This window comes from Hyla sarda, chromosome 6 (genome assembly GCF_029499605.1).
Source record: "Hyla sarda isolate aHylSar1 chromosome 6, aHylSar1.hap1, whole genome shotgun sequence".
Classification (NCBI taxonomy): domain Eukaryota; kingdom Metazoa; phylum Chordata; class Amphibia; order Anura; family Hylidae; genus Hyla; species Hyla sarda.
In genome coordinates, this window is record NC_079194.1 from 172,312,567 (window position 1) to 172,333,618 (window position 21,052).

General features: G+C 48.6%; 1 long non-coding RNA gene across 1 annotated transcript in view; it reads right to left on the bottom strand.

The window, feature by feature from the left end:
• Positions 1–19,610: 19,610 nt before the first annotated feature.
• LOC130276436 (uncharacterized) overlaps positions 19,611–21,052 on the bottom strand; it is a 4,015-nt gene continuing 2,573 nt past the window's right edge. The window contains exon 3 of the long non-coding RNA XR_008845113.1: positions 19,611–21,052. This exon is cut by the window's right edge and continues 274 nt beyond it. This is a non-coding gene — a long non-coding RNA (uncharacterized LOC130276436).

Consider the following 21,052-nt stretch of genomic DNA (forward strand, 5'->3'; position numbering starts at 1 on the left):
TTTTATTTGACTATGCTACAGTTCATAATATAATATATTTTTTTATTTGACTATGCTACAGTTCATAATATAGTGTCTGTACCTGTGTGTGATGGTTTTCTCACAATTCTTCTGTGATTTTCACCCCAATAATAATTTTTACCAGTATACAAAATAACTGTTGTCTCAGATTTTTCCCAGGTTGCAATGCGGCCGAGACCTGACTCACTAGTCAGCTGATGACAGGGAGCCTGTCTGCTTCAATGGGTGGAGGGATCGCTTGCTGGGAGAGAGATCAATCTGCAACAGCTGTAGGCACCCTGATTGAAAACCACACTCATTTAACACTGATTTAAATGGATGCAGCACATTTATGTTTCAATGGTGGGGTGGCTGATGTGTGGGAGGGAGGAAGATGGAATTGTGGGATTTGTAGTAAAAAAAAGAAAAGTCAAACAGGAAATAACAGTTCACAAACAGCTAGCCACAGTGTTATGGTAATCTGACAACATAGCCATTTAGCCCCAAGCAAGCGCAGATCCTTCCTAAGCATGTCCATAACTGTCTGCCAGGTACATACTAAAATCACCTTATGGTGGATAACCACCACATTAGTACGTGCAGTGTGTGGGTTAAAGGGTTACTCCGGTGGAAAACTTTTTTTTTTTTTTTTTTTAAATGAACTGGTGCCAGAAAGTTAAAAAGATTTGTAAATTACTGCTATTAAAAAAATCTTTATCCTTATTAGCAGCTGTATGCTACAGAGGAAATTCTTAGCTTTTTTGTCTTGTCCACATTACTCTCTGCTGACACCTCTGTCTGTGTCAGGAACTGTCCAGAGCTGCATAGGTTTGCTATGGGGATTTTCTCCTTCTCTGGACAGTTCCTGATATGGGCATCAGGTGTCAGCAGACAGTGGGTTCAAATTCCACTAAGGACAACAATAAATAAAGCGTTATTATTTTTATAATAACGTCAGTGTCACGATGCCGGCTGGCAGGAGGTGGATCCTCTGTGCCAGAGAGGGATTGGCGTGGACCGTGCTAGTGGATCGGTTCTAAGTCACTACTGGTATTCACCAGAGCCCGCCGCAAAGCGGGATGGTCTTGCTGCGGCGGTAGTGACCAGGTCGTATCCACTAGCAACGGCTCAACCTCTCTGACTGCTGAAGATAGGCGCGGTACAAGGGAGTAGACAGAAGCAAGGTCGGACGTAGCAGAAGGTCGGGGCAGGCAGCAAGGATCGTAGTCAGGGGCAACGGCAGGAGGTCTGGAACACAGGCTAAGAACACACAAGGGAACGCTTTCACTAGGCACAAGGGCAACAAGATCCGGCGAGGGAGTGCAGGGGAAGTGAGGTATATATATGGAGTGCACAGGTGAACACACTAATTAGAACCACTGCGCCAATCAGCGGTGCAGGGGCCCTTTAAATCGCAGAGACCCGGCGCGCGCGCGCCCTAGGGAGCGGGGCCGCGCGCGCCGGGACAGGACCGACGGAGAGCGAGTCAGGTACGGGAGCCGGGGTGCGCATCGCGAACGGGCGCCACCCGCACCGCGAATCGCATCCCGGCTGGAGGCGGTATCACAGCGCACCCGGTCAGTGGATCTGACCGGGGCGCTGCAGTAACGAGAGTGTAGCGAGCGCTCCGGGGAGGAGCGGGGACCCGGAGCGCTCGGCGTAACAGTACCCCCCCCCTTGGGTCTCCCCCTCTTCTTTGAGCCTGAGAACCTGAGGACCAGACTTTTATCCAGGATATTGTCCTCAGGTTCCCAGGATCTCTCTTCAGGACCACAGCCCTCCCAGTCAACCAAAAAAAAGGTTTTCCCTCTGACCTTTTTGGAGGCCAGTATCTACTTCACAGGAAAGACGTCCGAAGAACCGGAGACAGGAGTGGGAGAAATAAGTTTAGGAGAGAAACGGTTGAGGATGAGTGGTTTAAGAAGAGAGACATGAAAGGCATTAGGAATACGAAGAGAAGGAGGAAGAAGAAGTTTGTAAGAGACAGGATTAATCTGGCACAAAACTTTGAAAGGACCAAGATAGCGTGGTCCCAATTTGTAGCTGGGAACACGGAAGCGGACATATTTAGCGGAGAGCCATACCTTGTCTCCGGGAGCAAAAATGGGGGGAGCTCTTCTTTTCTTATCAGCAAACTTCTTCATGCGTGATGAAGCCTGTAAGAGAGAATTTTGGGTCTCTTTCCATATGGTGGAAAGATCACGAGTTATTTCATCCACAGCGGGCAAACCAGAGGGCAAGGGAGTAGGGAGGGGGGGAAGAGGGTGACGGCCGTACACCACGAAAAATGGGGATTTGGAAGAAGATTCAGAGACTCTGAAGTTATACGAGAATTCGGCCCATGGTAGAAGATCTGCCCAGTCATCCTGGCGGGAGGAAACAAAATGCCGTAAATAATCACCCAGGACCTGGTTAATTCTTTCTACTTGCCCATTGGATTGAGGATGATAAGCAGAAGAAAAATTTAATTTAATCTTGAGTTGTTTACAGAGAGCCCTCCAGAATTTTGACACGAATTGGACGCCTCTATCCGAGACGATCTGCGTGGGCAACCCGTGAAGACGAAAAATGTGTACAAAAAATTGTTTTGCCAACTGAGGTGCAGAAGGAAGACCAGGAAGAGGAATAAAATGTGCCATCTTGGAAAATCGATCAACGACCACCCAAACAACAGTGTTGCCACGGGATGGGGGTAAGTCAGTAATAAAGTCCATACCAATCAGAGACCAAGGCTGTTCGGGGACAGGCAGAGGGTGAAGGAGACCAGCAGGCTTCTGGCGAGGAGTCTTGTCCCGGGCACAGACAGTGCAGGCCCGCACAAAATCAACAACATCCGTCTCCAGAGTCGGCCACCAATAGAAACGAGAGATGAGTTGCACGGATTTCTTGATGCCCGCATGGCCTGCGAGATGGGAGGAGTGACCCCATTTGAGGTTTCCGAGGCGTTGGCGTGGAGGGACGAAGGTCTTCCCTGGAGGAGTTTGCCTGATGGAGGCTGGAGAAGTGGAGATCAGGCAGTCAGGAGGAATGATGTGTTGCGGAGAGAGCTCTACTTCCGAGGCATCCGAGGAACGAGAGAGAGCATCGGCCCTGATGTTCTTATCGGCAGGGCGAAAGTGAATTTCAAAATTAAACCGGGCAAAGAACAGAGACCACCTGGCCTGGCGAGGATTCAGCCGTTGGGCAGACTGGAGATAGGAGAGATTCTTGTGATCGGTGTAAATAATAACTGGAAATTTAGATCCCTCCAGCAGATGCCTCCATTCCTCAAGTGCTAATTTAATGGCCAGTAGCTCTCGATCCCCGATGGAGTAGTTCCTCTCCGCCGGAGAGAAGGTCCTAGAAAAAAAAACACAGGTAACAGCATGCCCGGAAGAATTTTTTTGTAGAAGAACCGCTCCAGCTCCTACTGAGGAGGCATCAACCTCCAATAGGAAGGGTTTAGATGGGTCAGGTCTGGAGAGCACGGGAGCAGAAGAAAAGGCCGACTTGAGCCGTTTAAAGGCGTCTTCCGCTTGAGGAGGCCAGGACTTAGGATTGGCATTCTTTTTGGTTAAAGCCACGATAGGAGCCACAATGGTGGAAAAATGTGGAATAAATTGTCTGTAATAATTGGCGAACCCCAAGAAACGTTGGATAGCACGGAGTCCGGAGGGGCGTGGCCAATCTAAGACGGCAGAGAGTTTGTCTGGATCCATTTGTAGTCCCTGGCCAGAGACCAAGTATCCTAGGAAAGGAAGAGATTGACATTCAAACAGACATTTCTCCATTTTGGCATAAAGTTGATTGTCACGAAGTCTCTGAAGAACCATGCGGACATGCTGGCGGTGTTCTTCTAGGTTGGCAGAAAAAATCAGAATATCGTCCAGATACACAACAACACAGAAATATAAGAGATCACGAAAAATTTCATTAACAAAGTCTTGGAAGACGGCAGGGGCGTTGCACAGGCCAAAGGGCATGACCAGATACTCAAAGTGTCCATCTCTAGTGTTAAATGCCGTTTTCCATTCATCCCCCTCCCTGATGCGGATGAGACTATAAGCACCTCTTAAGTCCAGTTTGGTAAAGATGTGGGCACCTTGGAGGCGATCAAAGAGTTCTGAGATAAGAGGTAGAGGGTAGCGTTCTTTACCGTGATTTTATTAAGACCGCGGTAGTCAATGCAAGGACGTAGGGAGCCATCTTTTTTGGACACAAAGAAAAATCCAGCTCCGGCAGTAGAGGAGGATTTGCGGATAAACCCCTTTTCTAAATTTTCCTGGATGTACTCAGACATAGCAAGAGTCTCTGGGGCGGACAGAGGATAAATTCTGCCCCGGGGTGGAGTAGTGCCCGGGAGGAGGTCAATAGGACAGTCATAAGGCCTGTGAGGGGGTAGAGTCTCAGCTTGTTTTTTGCAAAACACATCAGCAAAGTCCATATAGGCCTTAGGGAGGCCGGTTACAGGGGAAACCACAGGGTCACGGCAGGGAGTACTGGGAACCGGTTTAAGGCAGTCCTTGAAACAAGAGATACCCCAGCTCTTGATCTCCCCCGTGGACCAATCCAGGGTTGGGGAATGGCGTTGGAGCCACGGTAGTCCAAGGAGAATTTCGGAAGTGCAATTGGGGAGGACCAAGAACTCAATTTTTTCTTGATGAGGTCCGATGCACATTAGAAGGGGCTCCGTGCGGTAACGTATGGTGCAGTCCAATCTTTCATTATTAACACAATTGATGTAGAGGGGCCTGGCGAGACTGGTTACCGGGATGTTGAACCTGTTGATGAGAGAGGCCAAAATAAAGTCTCCTGCAGATCCGGAATCCAAGAAGGCCATAGTAGAGAAGGAGAAGGTAGATGCAGATATCCGCACAGGCACAGTAAGGCGTGGAGAAGCAGAGTAGACATCAAGAACTGTCTCACCTTTGTGCGGAGTCAGCGTGCGTCTTTCTAGGCGGGGAGGACGGATAGGACAATCCTTCAGGAAGTGTTCGGTACCGGCACAGTACAGGCAGAGATTCTCCATGCGGCGTCGTGTCCTCTCTTGAGGTGTCAGGCGAGACCGGTCAACTTGCATAGCCTCCACGGCGGGAGGCACAGGAACGGATTGCAGAGGACCAGAGGAGAGAGGAGCCGGGGAGAAAAAAACGCCTCGTGCGAACAAAGTCCATATCCTGGCGGAGCTCCTGACGCCTTTCGGAAAAACGCATGTCAATGCGAGTGGCAAGATGAATGAGTTCATGTAGATTAGCAGGAATTTCTCGTGCGGCCAGAACATCTTTAATGTTGCTGGATAGGCCTTTTTTAAAGGTCGCGCAGAGGGCCTCATTATTCCAGGATAGTTCAGAAGCAAGAGTACGGAATTGTATGGCGTACTCGCCAACGGAAGAATTACCCTGGACCAGGTTCAGCAGGGCAGTCTCAGCAGAGGAGGCTCGGGCAGGTTCCTCAAAGACACTACGAATTTCCGAGAAGAAGGAGTGTACAGAGGCAGTGACGGGGTCATTGCGGTCCCAGAGCGGTGTGGCCCATGACAGAGCTTTTCCAGACAGAAGGCTGACTACGAAAGCCACCTTAGACCTTTCAGTAGGAAACTGGTCCGACATCATCTCCAAGTGCAGGGAACATTGTGAAAGGAAGCCACGGCAAAACTTAGAGTCCCCATCAAATTTGTCCGGCAAGGATAGTCGTAGGCCTGAAGCGGCCACTCGCTGCGGAGGAGGTGCAGGAGCTGGCGGAGGAGATGATTGCTGAAGCTGTGGTAGGAGCTGCTGTAGCATCACGGTCAGTTGAGACAGCTGGTGGCCTTGTTGCGCTATCTGTTGTGACTGCTGGGCGACCACCGTGGTGAGGTCAGCGACAACTGGCAGAGGTACTTCAGCGGGATCCATGGCCGGATCTACTGTCACGATGCCGGCTGGCAGGAGGTGGATCCTCTGTGCCAGAGAGGGATTGGCGTGGACCATGCTAGTGGATCGGTTCTAAGTCACTACTGGTATTCACCAGAGCCCGCCGCAAAGCGGGATGGTCTTGCTGCGGCGGTAGTGACCAGGTCGTATCCACTAGCAACGGCTCAACCTCTCTGACTGCTGAAGATAGGCGCGGTACAAGGGAGTAGACAGAAGCAAGGTCGGACGTAGCAGAAGGTCGGGGCAGGCAGCAAGGATCGTAGTCAGGGGCAACGGCAGGAGGTCTGGAACACAGGCTAAGAACACACAAGGGAACGCTTTCACTAGGCACAAGGGCAACAAGATCCGGCGAGGGAGTGCAGGGGAAGTGAGGTATATATATGGAGTGCACAGGTGAACACACTAATTAGAACCACTGCGCCAATCAGCGGCGCAGTGGCCCTTTAAATCGCAGAGACCCGGCGCGCGCGCGCCCTAGGGAGCGGGGCCGCGCGCGCCGGGACAGGACCGACGGAGAGCGAGTCAGGTACGGGAGCCGGGGTGCGCATCGCGAGTGGGCGCCACCCGCATCGCGAATCGCATCCCGGCTGGAGGCGGTATCGCAGCGCACCCGGTCAGTGGATCTGACCGGGGCGCTGCAGTAACGAGAGTGTAGCGAGCGCTCCGGGGAGGAGCGGGGACCCGGAGCGCTCGGCGTAACAACAAGTCTATGGGAGTTGGCGTGGCGGTCGTCACTCCCCCTGCCATAGACTTGGGGACTGGCCGTGATGTCATGAGGGGCGGAGCCATGACGTCACGCTGCTCCGGCCCCTGTATCGCCCGTCATAACACACAGAGCGAACTCGCTCTGTGCAGTAATGATGGCGGGGTGCCGCAGCGGCGATCCCCAGGGTCCCCAGAAGCGGGACCGCGGCGATCTAACATCTTATCCCCTATTAGAGGTGCACCGAAATGGAAATTTCAGAACCGAAACGAAACCGAAATAAAAAAAAATGTCCGGCCGAAACCGATACCGAAAATGACTTCTCCCCGTCTTCTGGTAAAATGCAGCGCTCCGCTCATTAGATTCCCCCACATTAGATTGCCAGCTCCCCCACATTAGGTCGGGAGTTCCCCCACATTAATAGGCAGCTCCCCCACAATAGCAGGCAGCTCCCCGACAATAGTAGGCAGCTCCCCCACATTAGGTCAGCATTTCCCCCACAATAGTAGGCAGTTCCCCCACAATATTAGGCAGCTCCCCCCCACATTAGATCAGCAGTTCCCCCACAATAGTAGGCAGTTCCCCCACAATATTAGGCAGCTCCCCCCCAAACAATATTAGGTAGCCCCCCCCCCACAATATTAGGCAGCTCCCCCACAATATTAGGCAGCTCCACCACACAATATTAGGCAGCTCCCCCACATTTGTAGGCAGCTCCCCCCCAACAATATTTGGCATCTCCCCCCCACACATTTGTAGGCAGCTACCCCCCAACAATATTAGGCAGCTCCCCCCCCCCCACATTTGTAGGCAGCTGCCCCCCCAACATTATTAGGCAGCTCCCCCACAATAGTAGGCAGCTTCCCCCCACCCCACAGACATACAGCTTCCAGCCATATACAGTGTATGGCTGGAGGCTGTATGTCTGTACTGCTGCCCCCACAGTGTTCCGGTCACTGCTCCTCCGGCCCGGGGTCACATCTACTGCTATGGCCTAAGGACCATAGCAGTAGGTGCCGGGACCGGAGGAGCGGTGACCGGAACACTGAACAAGATGACGCGGTCACTTACCAGGCCCCCGGCCGGCGTGCGTTCTCCTGCGACGATCCTGCGGTCCTCCTGCGTCTCTATGGTTGTACACACGGGACGTCAGTGACGTCCCGTGCGTATGACCATAGAGGCGGAGAAGCGAAGGACCGAAGGAGGATCGCAGGAGGACGCCGGGGAATGGTGAGTGACCGGCGGACATCCTTATGTCCCGAAAAGATTTTTCGGGACACAGGGATGTCTGGGATAGGAATACTTCTTTTTATGTGCCCGGGCCGGCTCCCGTGTGTGGATGCAGGCGGGGGCCGACCAGAGCATATAAAACCTAATACTGTATACTAAAAACTAGGGGGCCTCCAGCTGTTGTGAAACTACAACTCCCAGAATGCCCGGACAGACTTTGCTGGTCCGGGCATGCTGGGAGTTGTAGTTTCACAACAGCTGGAGGCCCCCTGGTTTTTAGTATACAGTATTAGGTTTTATATGCGCTGGCCGGCCCCCGCCTGCAGCCACACACGGGAGCCGGCCCGGGCACATAAAAAGAAGTATTCCTATCCCGGAGAGCGCGCCCCCCCAGATGTTGCGGCAGGCCCCCCCTGCATCCCCCACGAGTGCCTCTGCCACTGGCAGTGTTTGCAACTTGTGCTGTGGGCGGGCAGGGGAGGTGGGTCATTATCGGCACATTTTTTGTTGTTTCGGCATTTCCCCGAAACAGCTATTTTCGGCCGATATGTATTGGCCGCCGATATATCGGTGCATCCCTATCCCCTATCCTTTGGATAGGAGATAAGATGCCAGGGGCGGAGTACCCCTTTAAGGACTGAGCCCTTTTTCACCTTAAGGACTGAGCCCTTTTTTACAATTCTGACCACTGTCACTTTATGCATTAATAACTCTGGGATGCTTTTACTGGTCATCCTGATTCCGAGATGTTTTTTCGTGACATATTCTACTTTAACATAGTGGTAAATTTTCGTTGTTACTTGCATCCTTTCTTGGTGAAAAATCCCCAAATTTCATGAAAATTTTGAAAACTTTGCATTTTTCTAACTTTGAAACTCTCTGTCTGTAGGGAAAATGGATATGCCAAATAAATTATATTTTTATTCACATTTCCAATATGTCTACTTTATGTTGGCATCATAAAGTTGAGATGTTTTTACTTTTGGAAGACATCAGAGGGCTTCAAAGTTCAGCAGCAATTTTCCAATTTTTCACTAAATTTTAAAAATCTGAATTTTTCAGGGACCAGTTCAGTTTTGAAGTGGATTTGAGGGGTCTTCATATTAGAAATACCCCATAAATTACCCCATTATAGAAACTGCACCCCCCCAATGTATTCAAAATGACATTCAGAAAGTGTGTTAACCCTTTAGGTGTTTCACAGGAATAGCAGCAAAGTGAAGGAGAAAATTCTAAATCTTCATTTTTTTACACTTGCATGTTCTTGTAGACCCAGTTTTTGAAATTTTACAAGTGGTAAAAGGAGACCCCTTTTTTTGGCACCCCACACACACGCACCCCCCCCTTAATTACACCCCCTCCCTCCCCCCTTAATTACACCCCTCCCCCTTAATTACCCCCCCCCCTTAATTACACCCCCCTCCCTCCCCTCCCCCCAGGGGCTGACAACACTCGGGACAAAAAAAAAGGCAAGGGCCCCTGCTAGTCTCTGCAGCTCGTCAATCTTCTGCCATGCTCCTATTTCACCCAAATCCCAAACACAATAAACAAAAATTTATATATGCAAGAAACACTTAAACGTAGGTAAATTTCCATGACCAATAATACTGGTATACAAGGAGTAAATATATACCACCACACAATAACTGGATAGTACCGCCATACTGTACTGAATAAAACCACTATACACAGACCAGTATACTATAAAAGATCTGTATACAATATAAGTGATTAGATACAGGACCATACGGCGATAGATAGCTGTACACAGGATGTGTATACCATATAAGTGATTACAGTTACATTTTGGGACTCACAATTACGTATTTTCTGATTAGCGGCGTCCTCTTTCCTTTTCTTTTCCGGCCGGATAAGACTGACATGTAGATCTCTTAACATCTGCAGGACGAACATGCCAGACTCTGCATTTTTTCAGAGCCCTCCCCTCCTCTACACAATCTTTCCATCTATAGGCCCACAAACTATAATGATTCCATCCTTTGTGTCCTGCACAGTAAAAGGGCAGGTAGGTAGGTAGCCAGGTAACCACCTCTTTCCCATAGGTATATGCAGAGTTACACCCCCCCTCTTTCCACATAGGTGTATGCAGAGTTACACCCCTCCCCCTCTTTCCCATAGGTATATGCAGAGTTACACCCCCCTCTTTCCCATAGGTATATGCAGAGTTACACCCCCCTCTTTTCCATAGGTATATGCAGAGCTACACCCCTCCCCCTCTTTCCCATAGGTATATGCAGAGTTCCACCCCTCCCCCTCTTTCCCATAGGTATACACAGAGTTACACCCCCCTATTTCCCATAGGTATATGCAGCGTTACACCCCCCCTTTCCCATAGGTATATGCAGAGTTACTCCCCTCCCCTTCTTTCCCATAGGTATATGCAGAGTTACACCCCCTCTCTTTCCCATAGGTATATGCAGAGTTACACCCCTCCCCCTCTTTCCCATAGGTATATACAGAGTTACACCCCCCTATTTCCCATAGGTATATGCAGCGTTACACCTCCCCTCTTTCCCATAGATATATGCAGAGTTACACCCCTCCCCCTCTTTCCCATAGGCATATGCAGAGTTACACCCCCCCCTCTTTCCCATAGGTATATGCAGAGTTACACCCCCCCCTTTTTCCATGACCAATAATCCTGGTATACAAGGAGTAAATATATACCACCACACAATAACTGGATAGTACCGCCATACTGTACTGAATAAAACCACTATACACAGACCAGTATACTATAAAAGATCTGTACACAAAACAAGTGATTAGATACAGGACCATACGGCGATAGATAGCTGTACACAGGATGTGTATACCATATAAGTGATTACTGTTACATTTTGGGACTCACAATTACGTCTTTTCTGCTTAGCGGCGTCCTCTTTCCTTTTCTTCTCCGGCTGGATAAGACTGACATGTAGATCTCTTAACATCTGCAGGACGAACATGTCAGACTCTGCATTTTTTCAGAGCCCTCCCCTCCTCTACACAATCTTACCATCTATAGGCCCACAAACTGTAATGATTCCATCATTTGTGTCCAGCACAGTAAAAGGGCAGGTAGGTAGGTAGCCAGATAACCCCCTCTTTCCAATAGGTATATGCAGAGTTACACCCCCCTCTTTCCCATAGGTGTATGCAGAGTTACACCCCTTCCCCTCTTTCCCATAGGTATATGCAGAGTTACACCCCCTTTTTCCCATAGGTATATGCAGAGTTACACCCCCCTCTTTCCCATAGGTATATGCAGAGTTACACCCCTCCCCCTCTTTCCCATAGGTATATGCAGAGTTCCCCCCCTCCCCCTCTTTTCCATAGGTATATGCAGTTACACCCCCCCTTTCCCATAGGTATATGCAGAGTTACACCCCTCCCCTCCTTCCCATAGGTATATGCAGAGTTACACCCCCCCTCTTTCCCATAGGTCTATGTAGAGTTACACCCCTCCCCTTCTTTCCCATAGGTATATGCAGAGTTACACCCCCCTCTTTCCCATAGGTATATGCAGAGTTACACCCCCTCTCTTTCCCATAGGTATATGCAGAGTTACACCCCTCCCCCTCTTTCCCATAGGTATATACAGAGTTACACCCCCCCCTCTTTCCCATAGGTATATGCAGCGTTACACCCCCCTCTTTCCCATAGATATATGCATAGTTACACCCCTCCCCCTCTTTCCCATAGGTATATGCAGAGTTACACCCCCCCTCTTTCCCATAGGTATATGCAGAGTTACACCCCCCCTTTTTCCCATAGGTATATGCAGAGCTACACCCCTCCCTCTTTCCCATAGGTATATGCAGAGCTACGCTACACCCCCCCCTTTCCCATAGGAATATGCAGAGCTACACCTCCCCCTTCCCCATATGTATATGCAGAGTTACACTCCCCCCTCTTTCCCATAGGTATATGCAGAGTTACACCTCCCCTCTTTCCCATAGGTATATGCAGAGCTACACCCCCCTCTTTCCCATAGGCATATGCAGAGTTACACCCCCTCTTTCCCATAGGTATATGCAGAGTTACACCCCCTCTTTCCCATAGGTATATGCAGAGCTAACCCCCTCCTCTTTCCCCTAGGTATATTCAGAGTTGCCCCCCTCTTTCCCATAGGTATATGCAGAGTTACCCCCCCTTTTCCATAGGTATATGCAGAGTTACACCCCCCTTCCCCATATGTATATGTAGAGCTACACCCCCCCTCCCTCCCTTCCCCATAGGTATATGCAGACCTACACCCCCCTCCCCTCCCTCCCTTCCCCATAGGTATACGCAGACCTACCCCCCCCCCTTAGGTATATGCAGGGTTAAAAAAGAACTAAAAAATGATGCTCACCTGATGTCCCACGCAGCTGTGGCCGCGTCTTCTTCCCTCCACAGTACAGGTGCCGGATGAGTGACGTCATCAGCACCTGTACTGCATGCTGCGTGGGGGCGGAGGTCACGTCTTCTCTGTGCAGCTGCAGATGCTGCTCACACAGAGGGGACACCTTCTCCTGTATGTGCGTGTATCGTGCATACAGGAGAAGGTAGCGCTGTCTGCTGGGGATCTGGGACAAGTGTCCCATATCCTCAGTAGTGGCGGCGGGTCAGTCCGCCCCGGCACCCCCCTTGTGAGTGGCACCCAGGGCGGGCCGCCCTGGGTCCCGCCCCCCCCCCCCTTGGTACGCCACTGTCTATGGTGCCAGAACAGCAAAAAAAAAAACATGGCATACTATTTTGGAAACTACACCCCTCAAGGAACATAACAAGGGGTCCGCTGAGCCTTAACACCCCACAAGTGTTTGACGACTTTTTGTTAAAGTCGGATGTGTAAAAGAATTTTTTTTTCACTAAAATGCTGGTTTTCCCCCAATTTTTACATTTTTACAAGGGGTAATAGGAGAAAATGTCCCCCAAAATTTGTAACCCCATCTCTTCTGAGTATGGAAATACCCCATGTGTGGATGTCAAGTGCACTGCGGGTGAACTACAATGCTCAGAAGAGGAGGAGTCACATTTGGCTTTTGAAAAGCAAATTTTGCTGAAATGTTTTTTTGGGGGCATGTCGCTTTTAGGATGACCCTATGGTGCCAGAAAAAACACACGAGGCATACTATTTTGGAAATGAAACCCCTCAAGGTATGTAACAAGGGGTATAGTGAGCCTTAACACCCCACAGGTGCTTGACAAATTTCCACTAAAGTTGGATGTGAAAATGAAAAATAAGATTTTTTTCACTAAAATGCCGGTGTTACCACAAATTTTTTATTTTCACAAGTGGTAATTGGAGAAAAAGCCTCCCCAAATTTGTAACCCCATTTCTTCTGAGTATGGAAATACCCCATATGTGAATGTAAAGTGCTCTGCGGGCGAACTACAATGCTCAAAAGAGAAGGAGTGTCATTGAGCTTTTGGTGAGAGAATTTGGTTGGAATAGAAGTGGGAGGCCATGTTCATTTACAAAGCCCCCTGTGGTGCCAGAACAGTGCCCCCCCCCACATGTAACCCCGTTTTGGAAACTACACCCCTCACAGAATTGAATGAGGAGTGCAGTGAGTATTTAAACCCCACTGGTGTTTGACAGATCTTTGGAACAGTGGGCTGTTAAAATGAAATTTTTCATTTTCACAGACCACTCATCCAAAAATCTGTCAGACACCTGTGGGGTCTGACAGATGTACCCCTTATTACAGATGTACCCCTTATTACATTACGTGAGGGGTGTAGTTTCCAAAATTGGGTCACATGTGGGGGGGTCCACTGTTCTGGCACTATGGGGGCTTTGTAAACACACATGGCCTTCAATTTCAGACACATTCTCTTGCCAAAAGCCCAATGGCGCTCCATCTCTTCTGTGCATTGAAGTTCACCCGCAGAGCACTTTACATCCACATATGGGATATGTTCTTACATGGGGCTACAAATTGAGGGGCTTTTTTCCTATTCTCCCTTGTGAAAATGAAAAATGTAGGGTAAAACCAGCATTTTGGTGAAAAAACTTTTTTTTTTTCATTTTCACATTCAACTTTAACGAAAATTTGTCAAACACCTGTGGGGTGTTAAGGCTCACTGTACCCCTTGTTACATTCCTTGAGGGGTGTAGTTTCCAAAAAGGGGTGTAGTTTCCAAAATCTGGATATTTATTGTTTTGCGTTTATGTCAGAACCGCTGTAAAATCAGCCACCCCTGTGCAAATCACCAATTTAGACCTCAAATGTACATGGCACGCTCTCACTCCTGAGCCATGTTGTGTGCCCGCAGAGCACTTTACGCCCACATATGGGGTAGTTCTGTACTCAGGAGAAATTGCGTTACACATTTTGGGGGTCTTTTTTTCCTTTTACCTCTTGTGAAAATTAAAAGTTTGGGGCAACACCAGCATGTTAGTGTAAAAATTTTTTTTTTTTACACTAACATACTGGTGTAGACCCCAACTTTACCTTTTCATAAGGGGTAAAAGGAGAAAAAGCCCCCCAAGATTTGTAACGCAATTTCTTCCAAGTACCGAGATACCCCATATGTGGCCCTAAACTGTGTCCTTGAAATACAACAGGGCTCTGAAGTGAGAGAGCGCCATGCGCATTTGAAGCCTAAATTGGGGATTTGTTTCCCAAACAGGGTTTCTCCAGCTGTTGCAAAACTCCCAGCATGCCTGGACAGTCAGTGGCTGTCCGGCAATACTGGGAGTTGTTGTTTTTCAACAGCTGGAGGCTCCGTTTTGGAAACAGTGCCATTCAAGAGGTTTTTTTTTTCATTGGGGGGGGGGGGGGGACTGTGCAGGGGTATGTGTATATGTAGTGTTTTACTTTTTATTTGGTGTAGGTTTAGTGTAGTGTTTTTAGGGTACATTCACACAGGCGGAGGTTTACAATGAGTTTCTCGCTGGGAGTTTGAGCTGCGGCGGAAAATTTGCCGCATCACAAACTTGGAACAGATAACTTGCTGTGAATGTACCCTGTACATTCTCATGGGAGTGGGGCAAACCTCCAGCTGTTGCAAAACTACATCTCCCAATATGTACTGACAGACCATACATGCTAGGAGTTGCAGTTTTGCAACAGCTGGAGACACATTGGTTGTGAAACTGAGTTTGTTACTTAACTCAGTGTTTCGCAACCAGTGTGCCTCCAGCTGTTGCAAAACTACAACTCCCAGCATGTTCAGTCTCTCAGTGCATGCTGGGAGTTGTAGTTTTGCAACAGCTGGAGGCACACTGGTTGCAAAACACAGAGTTAGGTAACAAACTCGGTTTCACAACCAATGTGTCTCCAGCTGTTGCAAAACTGCAACGATCAGCATGCATTGACAGTCAAAGGGAATGCTGAGAGTTGTAATTTTGCAACAGCTGGAGGCACACTGCTACACCTCCCAGCATGTCCTTTGGTAATCTGTGCATGTTGGGAGTTGTAGTTATGCAACAGCTGGATGCACACTTTTTCATAGAAAAAATGTGCCTCCAGCTGTTGCATAACTACAACCCTCCAGCATGCACAGACTACCAAAGGGCATGCTGGGAGTTGTAGTTGGAACTCCAGCTGTTGCAAAACTACAACTCCCAGCATGCCCTTTGGCTGTGCATGTTGCGAGTTGTTGCTAAGCAACAGCAGGAGGTGAACAGGCCTCACTTCCTGCTGTATTCTGCCACCTGCACCGCCGGGACAATTGCTGCTGCTGCCACCACTCCTGCCGCCTGGGACCCCCTATCCTGAGGGGACCCCCGCCAGACCAGAGGAAGGTAGGAGACCCCCGGCGGCCCTGATCGCCGCCATCTTCGCCGTCCCGATCGCCGCCCAGCAGGGTCGTGATTGGTCAGTCGGACCAGAGGAAGGTAGGAGACCCCCGTCGGCCCCAATCACTGCCATCTTCGCCGTCCTCGCCCAGCAGGGTCGTGATTGCATATGCCCTGCGTCCTGAAGAGGTTAAAGAGCTGTCAAAGGGTTTATAAGGTCTCAATCAGACATCTTTAACATGGCTGCATTTTAGTATCTATATTCCAGTGACAAATTCTCTAGTGTCACTCTTCCCCTGCATGCCACCCAGGAATTTGTAATACAAATGATAACATTTTAATATGTAAATGAGTCCCCTATAAGGCCAGGTTTCCACAAAGATTTTTTCATTTTGTTTTTAACCAAAGTCAGAAGTGGATCCAGTAGGAAGGAGGACGAGTTCTTCCTTTATTTTTCTGTTCCTTTTAAATACACTTCTGGCTCAAAATCTGCAGTGGCAGTTTTCCAAATTTTCCAGCATAAAACCTGTGTAGAAAACTAGCCTATAGGGGAAACCCCCTTAACATACTGTAAAACAAGAGTTTTTCTTTGTCTGTGTTTTTTTTACCTTGCCCTGTGTACTCGGAGCTTGGATGCTTCCTGGGCTCCCTCCACCTCTGCTCTGCGGTTCTGGGGAGCAGCTCAGGTGATATCCTCTGTGGCTGCCTCTGTGTGTTCTGAGGTGGAATTCACACTAAGTAGTTGGTATGCGCGTGATTGGAAGCAACGTTCTTTTCACATTTGGGTTGTACTTTGCTCAATTTTACTCAAAATTTTTGAATTGTATCATATTTTTTCGTTTTTTTTTTTTTTTTTTTACTTTTTATCTTGGGAGCCTTATTTCCCTTGCCACAATTTAGGGATGTTACACAGTCTGTGATCGGGGAGGGGCGTGGGGTCAATGGGGGTAGGGTGGATCACAGGGTCAAACTACTGGGCAAACATATGGGGAGGTAGGGGAAGCAGAGGGGCGTTAATTCTCTTCTTCATCGACGTCCGGACAGTCCAAGATTGAATAGTCTCTAAGCCGGCTGTGGACTAATCTGCGGTAGTCCTGGGTGGACAAGTCCTCCCTGTTGTAGATGAGGCGATTCCTGGCCAGCCATATAGCGTCCTTAACTCCTTGGGGACGGAGGGCGTATGTATATGCCCTCGCGTCCCGTCACTTAAGGACGGAGGGCGAATCCATACGCCCTCCGTATTTCTGATCACTGCCGCTCGCCGGGCGGTGATCGGACCGGGATGCCTGCTGATATCTATCAGCAGGCATCCCGTGGCAATGCCTAGGGGGGTCCTGTGACCCTCCCATGTCGGCGATCGCAACAAATCTCAGGTCAATTCAGACCTGCAATTTGCCGCGATCTCCCAGAAAATAAGCGTGATCGGAGCTGTCAGAGACAGCTCCGACCAGCCTAAAGGATAGGAGCGAGGTGGCAGTTTTGCCACCCCCTCCTATCCCCTGCCATTGGTCGGTCAGGCTGACCACCAATGGCAGGAGGGGGGCGGGGGGTTAAGAGTTCATTTCCCCCCGCTCTGCCCACCGATCGAAGTCGGTACAGAGCGGGGGGAACACAGGCGGCGAGGGGGGGGGGGGGGGCGGGGGAACATGGCCCGGCTCACCCGGACCTGCGGAGGCGGCGGCATCCCGGAGTAGCGGCGTCATCATCTGAGCGGCGGCCGGAAAGTGCGTCGGAGAAGGCTGCAGTGAAGATCGCGATAAGTGATCTTCACTGTGGCCTTCTAAAAGCTGCAAAACTACAACTCCCAGCATGCCCACACAGCCAAAGACTGTTTGAGCATGCTGGGAGTTGTAGTTTTGCAACATCTGGAGGGTCACAGTTTGGAGACCACTGTGTAGTGGTCTCTAAACTGTGGTCCTCCAGATGTTGCAAAACTACAACTTTCAGCATGGCCAGACAGTCAGGGATGCTGGGCATGTAGTTCTGCAATATCTGGCCCTTCAGATGTTGCAGAACTGCAACTCCCAGCATGCCTGGACAGTCTAGGCATGCTTGGAGTTGTAGTTTTGCAACATCTGGAGGGCTACAGTTTGGGGGCCACTATTTAGCGGTCTCCAAACTGTTCTTCCCCAGTTGTTGCATAACTACAACTCCTAGTATGCTCAGACTGTCCAGGCATGCTGGGAATTGTAGTTCTGCAACATCTGAAGGGCCAGATATTGCAGAACTACACGCCCAGCATCCCTGACTGTCTGGCCTTGCTGGGAATTGTAGTTTTGCAACAGCTGTAGGCACACTGGTTGGGAAACACTGAGCTAGAGTCTGTTTCCTAACTCAGTGATTCCAACCTGTGTGCCTCCAGCTGTTGCAAAACTACAACTCCCAGAGTGATCTGACAGACCGTACATGCTGGGAGTTGTAGTCTTGCAACAGCTGGAGGCACATGGGTCGGAATCACTGAGCTAGAGTCTGTTTTCTAACTCAGTGGTTCCCCACCAGTGTGCCTACAGCTGTTGTAAAACTACAACTCCCAGACAAGCCCCATCCTTGTAACCGGGTCCACCCCTATTGCAAATTCCTAATTTAGGCCTCAAATGCCCATGGCGCTCTCTCACTTCAGAGCCCTGTCGTATTTCAAGGCAACAGTTTAGGGCCACATATGGGGTATCTCCGTACTCGGAAGAAATTGCGTTACAAATTTTGGGGGGATTTTTCTCCCATTACCCTTTGTAGAAATGGTAAATTTTGGGAAAAAAACCTGCACTTTAGTGAAAAATTTTTCTTTTCATTTACACATCCGAATTTAACGAAAAGTTGTCAAACACCTGTGGGGTGTTAAGGCTCACCGGACCCCTTTTAAGTGCCTTGAGGGGTGTAGTTTCTAAAATAGTATGCCATGGCGTTTTTTTGCTGTTCTGGCACCATAGGGGCTTCCTAAATGTGACATGCCCCCAAAAACCATTTCAGCAAAATTCACTCTCCAAAATCCCGTTGTCACTTCTTCCCTTCTGAGCCCTCTACTGCTCCCGCCGAACACTTGACATACACATATGAGGTATTTCCTTAGTCGAGAGGAATTGGGTTACAAATTTTGGGGGCTTTTTCTCCTATTGCCCCTTGTAAAGTTTCAAAAACTGGGTCTACAAGAACATGCGAGTGTAAAAAATGAAGATTTTGAATTTTCTCCTTCACTTTGCTGCTATTCCTGTGAAACACCTAAAGGGTTAACAAACTTTTTGAATGTCATTTTGAATACTTTGAGGGGTGCAGTTTTTATAATGGGGTAATTTATGGGGTATTTTTTAATATGAAGGCCCTTCAAATCCACTTCAAAACTGAACTGGTCCCTGAAAAATTCAGATTTGGGAAATTTTGTGAAAAATTGGAAAATTGCTTCTGAACTTTGAACCCCTCTGATGTCTTCCAAAAGTAAAAACATGTCAACTTTATGATGCAAACATAAAGTAGACATATTGCATTTGTGAATCAGTATATAATTTATTTGGAATGTCTGTTTTCCTTACAAGCAGAGAGCTACAAAGTTAGAAAAATGCTAAATTTTCTATTTCTTCATCAAATTTTGGAATTTTTCACTAAGAAATGATGCAAGTATCGACAAAAATTTACCACTAACATAAAGTAGAATATGTCACGAAAAAACTATCTCGGAATCAGAATGAAAATTAAAAGCATCCCAGAGTTATTAATGCTTAAAGTGACAGTGGTCAGAATTGCAAAAAATGCTCCCGTCCTTAGGGTTATAATGGGCTCCGTCTCCAAGGAGTTAAAACAGTGGCCTCCACATCATGAACCCCAGGAAAAAGTCCATAAAGCACCGAATGGTACGATAGGTTGTTCCTGGGTACCGAGTCTCTAAGTTACAGTTCCAAGGTGTTCAACAAACACTACTACCTTAAGGCCCAAATGGCACATGCAGAGGTATTCTAGACTGCAACAAATTAACTCACAGGGGTTAAAAAAGGACCCCTATATTGCATGTGTCACACAAATATTAAAACTTTACTTTTATTGTGACCAAATTATATAATATACTGTGAGTGAGGAACCAAAAGTATTAAAAACACAGCTCCGCTGTAGTCATCGATTCTATAAATATGCCTAAAGGTCATATATTGGACATCCCATACTGGTGGATCAATGTAATTGGACTCAAAGGTCTCTGGTCCCAGATTTATACGTGTGATCTTGATATTGCAAATTCTGGGGATGCTGGATTATAATCCCCAGAGTAGAGATGACAATAGTCACTCTACTATAAAGCCACTTATATATGTGACATTAAATCGATGTTTGATCACATAAAGTATATTCCAGATGTCACAACACTTAGCACCTAACACCTGCTGTGCACCGCAGGCGTGGACTATTCGGCCTGAACCTTATTGATCGGCTATCTTTCAGCATAGACTACAGTGGGGTTGAAGATTAAAATACAATACTGTCACACCCCGACATGTTTCGCCACTTATGGGGCTTTATCAAGGAGACAACTGACAGCAATCATGGCATCGATGACTACAGTGGAGCTGTGTTTTTAATACTTTTGGTTCCTCACTCACAGTATATTATATAATTTGGTCACAATAAAAGTTAAGTTTTATTATTTGTGCGACACATGCAATATAGCGGTCTTTTTTAACCCCTGTGGGTTAATTTGTTGCAGGCAAGGAGTTCAACAGACCCTGCGCAAAGGGGCACTGCCAAAAGCCGTGCATAGATGTTTCCTCCACTTAGGGGCACCTGGGGTAGTACCTGGTTTTGCACAGGCCGCGGGCATGCATGAATGATCTCAGAGATAGTCCCCCCCTGAATGGCCATCCACGACAAGTCCTTGTGTCCATTGGTTAGCCTTGCAGAGACTACAATGTCCCAAACAGTCTCTGCAGTGGCCTTAGGGAGCCCTGGAATGAGCTCCACAAGTCCTTAGCTCTGATGAGCTTGTAAACAGTCTTAGACTTCCACAAGTCAGGCTCCAGTCCTTCCAGTTGGTGTTCCCCTATGAACCGGACGACATCCCCAGAGAACCAGGGAGTGCGCCAGTTGTAGGGGATGGAGCTGTCCCACTTGTCCCAGCCAATCCTCTTCCAGTGGGGCTGGAGAAACAGGCGGGACATGGATCTGCCTGCGGAGCCTTTCTTTTCGACCAAAGTCCTCTGCACGCTGACACATGCAAAAGAAGCCCGCCGCAGAGTGGGGATATTGGGGATTCCCTTCCCACCCTTGCTGGCCTCCTTGTACATAACAGTCCGTTTAACTCTGTAAATTTTGCCCCAGATGAAACTAAACACAGTCCAGATGATGGCCCTGCAAACGGTGGCAAGGGGGGGGCATGCCTGTGCAGTGTACTATAGCACAGGCAAAACTTCACTCCGCAGGACAAGTGTTTTGTCCTCAATCGAGAGCTATCTAGTACTCTAAAGTGCGATCCTTGAGTTCATTTTATTCAGTTGGTCTTGCCAGTTCCTTCCCGAACCA